The 5,027-nt window shown below is 38.0% G+C and overlaps 1 non-coding gene across 1 annotated transcript; it reads right to left on the reverse strand.

The window, feature by feature from the left end:
* Window positions 1–491: 491 nt before the first annotated feature.
* LOC148543929 (small nucleolar RNA R71) lies at window positions 492–598 on the reverse strand. Its single transcript, XR_015901916.1, has one exon. It is a non-coding gene; the product is annotated as a small nucleolar RNA R71 (small nucleolar RNA).
* Between the last annotated feature and the right edge of the window lie 4,429 nt (window positions 599–5,027).

Below are 5,027 nucleotides of genomic sequence, written 5' to 3' on the forward strand. Positions count from 1 at the left end.
CTGACCCTGAAAGGACTTTCAGGCGGCATTTGCAACAAGCAAGACTCTACAAGGCTGCAGAGTCCACCATGGATCATGCTGCTAATACCAATATGGCAAATCCGAATGGGAATGAGCAACCCAGAAGAGTGCTTGGCTCATACACTGCTCCTACTGCAGATCTTTATGGGAAAAGCATTGTGGTGCCTCCTATAGCTGCAAACAACTTTGAGCTGAAGCCACAGCTAGTCACTCTTGTGCAACAAAACTGTCAATATCATGGACTCTCTCAGGAAGATCTAAATCAGTTTATTTCTGTTTTTCTGTAGATTTGTGACACTGTGAAGACCAATGGAGTGAATCCTGAAGTGTACAAACTCATGCTCTTCCCATTTGTTGTGAGGGATAGAGCATAGCTGTGGTTAGATTCTCAACCCAAGGAGAGTCTGGATACTTGGGACAAGATTGTCACTGGCTTTCTGACTAAATTTTTTCCACCTCAAAAGCTGACTAAGCTAAGGGTGGATGTTCAGACTTTCAGACAGAAGGATGGTGAAACCCTTTATGAAGCTTGGGAGAGATTCAAGATACTGACTAGGAAATGCCCTCCAGATATATTCTCTAGATGGACTCAGCTGGATATCTCTTATGAGGGCTTATGTGAAATGTCCAAGATGCGCTTGGATAATTCTACAGGTGGTTATTTGTACATGAAGAAGACACCAGAGGAGACTATTGAGCTTATTGAGTTGTTTGCTAACAACCAATACTTATATTCCTCCAACAGGAATCCCTTGCACTCTGAAACCTCTCAGAAGAGAGGCGTGTTGAAAGTGGAAGCTGTTACTGCTCTTCTTGCTCAAAACAAGCTTATGTCTCAGTAAATAAATCTACTTACTCAATAATTAAGTGGAATGCAAGTTTCAGCTGTCAACACCCAAAATCCACATCAAGAGGTCCCTTATGACATGACAGGTAATTTTATGCAAAATGAAAATTATAATTATGCTCAATATTCTTCTGAACATGTCAATTACATGGGGAGTGCTTCTAGAAATCCCAATAATGATCCCTATTCTAAGACCTAAAATCAGGGGTGGAAAAAGCACCCAAATTTTGGGTGGAGAGAGCAACCTTAGAGGCCACAAAATTTTAATAATAATTCTCAGGGTGGTTTTCAACAGAATAATTTTAATAACCACCAGTTTCAGTCATCTCAGTAAGTAACTTCTTAGCCCCAGCAGAACAATGATTTGGAAGAAATATTGGCAAGTTTTAGACAAGAAACCAGAGCATTAATCAAGAACTTGGAGATTTAGATGGGTCAATTAGCCACAAAAGTTAATGAAATTGATCAGAGAATCACTAATAGTCTTTCTGGTAACACAATTCCAAATCCAAGAGAGGAATGTAAGGCTATCACCTTGATAAGTGGACAAGTGGAAAGTACGGGAGCACAAGTTAATAAGGAGCCAGTTGAAAAAGAAGCTCCAGAGGAGAAGAAGGACGAAGTAGAGCACGTCCCTCCAAAGCGTGTGGACAACCCATTCCCAGACTCTCTTGACACTTACCTACATTGCCAAAGGCTGCTGAGTACAAGCCTAAAATGCCATATCCTCAGAAACTTCAAGAGGAGACCAAGGACAAGCAATTTTCAAAGTTCTTGGAAGTCTTCAGAAAGTTGCAAATCAATATTCCTTTTGCTGAGGTTTTGGAGCAAATGCATCTCTATATCAAATTCATGAAGGAGTTGTTGTCAAAGAAGAAGCCTTTAAAGGGAGATGAGACAGTGGTCCTGACTAAGGAATGTAGTGCCATCATTCAGAATAACTTGCCAAGGAAGATACCGGATCCAGGGAGCTTTCAAATTCCATGCACCATTGGAAGCACAACCTTTGAGAAAGCATTATGTGATCTGGGAGCAAGCATCAATTTAATGCCCTTGTCTGTGATGAAGAAGCTGCAAATCTAAGAGGCACAACCCACAAGGATAGCATTACAGATGGCAGGCAAATCTATAAAGCCTGCATATGGTTAGTGGAGAATATCTTGGTCAAAGTGGGTAAGTTCTTCCTCCCAGCAGATTTTGTAATTCTTGACACAGGGGAGGATGAGAATGCCTTTATAATTCTAGGAAGGCCATTCTTAGCCACAGGAAGAGCTCTAATTGATGTGGAAGAAGGTGAATTAGTGCTTAGAGTGCATAATGAGCAACTGGTCTTTCATGTCTTCAAAGATATACGTTTAGCAGGTGAAGAAGAGAGGTGCATGTAAACTAAGCTTATTGATCCAAACCTTCAAGAACCCCCTGATGATGCACAACAGAATCTGCAACTCAAATCTCCTTTGGTGACAATCAATAAAATTCTTCCTGATATCAAACCTAAGTTTGGTGTCAGGAATACATCATCCACCAAGGAGGAGGTTCCCAAAAAGAAGAAAGTACCCAGGGGATGAAGAAACAAAAAGATCCCCACTGAAGGTTTCTCCTCAGGAATGAAGGTGGTGTTGACTAGCAATCCAGTGTGGACTTATACAGTAAACAGAATCCTCTCTCTGGAGCATGTTGAGCTACGTTATGGGAACACAGGGAGAAGATTCATAGTAAGGGGGTGAAGAGCTGAGCCCCTATGATCCTCTTCCTTAGGGGGGCTGACCGTCAAGCTAGTGACGGTAAATAAGTGCTTGTCAGGAGGTAACCCGATGATTTTGTATCCTTAGTCTAGTTTTCGTTGTAGTAGTTTTATTATTTATTTGATTTTTATTGAGTTTTTACTGTTTTCCCTTCGTTTTACGTGTGTTTTGATCATGCAAAATTTTTAGAACAAGAACCGAACAATTAGAAAAAATTTTGGCCACTTTGGAGAAGGTTGGTTCTGCCAAGTCCACACTGAACTTGGGATTTTCCAAGTTCAATGTGGAGTGCACGTACAAATTAAGCATTACTCTCTGCCAGGTCCACGCTGAACTTGGAAAATTTGGTGAGAGTCCACGCTAAACTTGACATATCTCAAGTTCAGCGTGGGATGTGCGAGACCAGGAACAAATAGCCACTGCCAGGTCCACGCCGAATTTGAAATTTTCCAAGTTCAATGTGAAGAAAAAAAAATGAAAAAAAAAGTCTTTGGTCCACGCTGAACTTGGGCTGCACCAAGTTCAGCGTGGAGATGAAGCACGCATTCGGGAGCTTTCACGCTGAACTCGCCCTCCTTTCAAGTTCAGTGTGGAATCATATATCTTCACCAAATCCTTCCCAAATCCCATTCCTATGATCCCCCACTCCATCCTCCCTTTTCCCTTTTACAAATCCCCATGATTCCATCCCACCTTACACAATAACACAAACCATTAACCCCCCTCCTGATCCCATGCCCTTGTTCCCTACAGATATATATACCTATATGTCTATTACCCCCCTCCCCCTTTCTATACATACATATATATATATAATAATAATAATAATAATAATAATAATAATAATAATAATAATAAATAAAATTAAAAATAAATAAATAATAAATAAATAAATAAAAAAACAAAAAAATAATATATATATTTTAATTATTTTAATCTCTCTTGTCCTTTTATCATTTTATTCTTCTTTTATCATAATATTTGTTTTTACTCATCTGTACGTCGTTTTCTGTCCCTTCCTGCTTTCAGTTCTTCTTTGCTTAAGGACAAGCAAACTTTTAAATTTGGTGTTGTTGCTTTGCTTGTGGCTTTTCTATTTATTTTAATGGCACCAAAGGTAGGCGAATCATCTTCACGGAGGAGCACAGCCTGAAGAATGAGACGTCCACTAGGATAACTGAGGTGGTTGAGTTCCTTTCATTCTATATTTCCTCCCGTTCTTATTATGTTATATTTATGTTTTCGGCTATTTTTGTTATTGCATGATCAGTTTTTATTTCATTCATAGGTTCTAGTTTAATTTACTGTTTATTTTGTTATTTGATTTTTTTATTCTGAAAGAGTGTCTCATGTATTTCTCACTGAGCTTGAAATCAAAAGAAAAGAAAGAAGAAAAAGATGTAATACATGAGAAATTAGGTTTATACTTAAGATTAGTCTCATTTACTTAAATGTGGTGGTATTATTGCGATTATGAATGAATAACATGAACAGTGCATATTTGAATTTGAATAAAAGGATGTTGATGTATGAGGAATAAGAATTTAGAGAACTATTATGAATTCTCTAAAGTAACCAAACATTTAACCCTTTAAGCAAAAGAAACAGCAAAAGAAAAATAAGAGCAAGGTCCAAGACTCTGAGCATCAATAACTAGGGAAGTCTGACATGATTAAAAGCTCAAAGAGTTGTTTCCTAGTTATATGCTTGTGGTATTCCTGTTTCAAATAATCCTTGAGACGGAATATTTAGAGTCATGACCAAATGCATTCATCAGAGTATGTCAAAGGCTTTGAGCATCATTGTCTGGGAGAAGCGAAAAGAGCAATTAGAGCTTAGAAAGAGTTCCCCAATCAAGTGCTTGTAGTGTATTTGTGTCAAGTGAAGCTTGAGTCAAAACATTTAAAGTCACGGCTAGGCTCAAGGTTCAAAGCACCAAAGAAAAGAGAATTAAAGTAAATTTGCTGTGTTCAAGGATTAAACTGGAATATAAAGATCAGAGAATTTATAATATGATCTGGATTCTAATTCCGAATGACACTGACATTTCTCTGATTCAAAGGAGAGTGAGATGTCAAAACTGCTTAGAGTTACAATGAATAAACCCCATTTTAAGAATAAACTTGAGCATAACTGAACTCCCACTTCTTATGCAAATTCACATCCTAATCACGTATTGATTTTGTTTGCTTGAGGACAAGCAACAATTCAAGTTTGGCGTTGTGATGCGTGAGCATCTTCTCTATCTTTTCCTAGTAAATTTGCATTCAAATTGTTGAGTTTAATCAAGATTTAATTACCTTTAGCCACTATGAATACTACTTTGAGTTGTTTGCAATTTCTATTTATGTTAGGTAGCATTTGGATAAATTTGACGGAGTTTTGTAGCAGAAAAGGAAGAAAGTGAATGATAC

Source organism: Arachis ipaensis, chromosome B9, assembly GCF_059453495.1.
Source record: "Arachis ipaensis isolate K30076 ecotype BB chromosome B9, ASM5945349v1, whole genome shotgun sequence".
Taxonomy (NCBI): domain Eukaryota; kingdom Viridiplantae; phylum Streptophyta; class Magnoliopsida; order Fabales; family Fabaceae; genus Arachis; species Arachis ipaensis.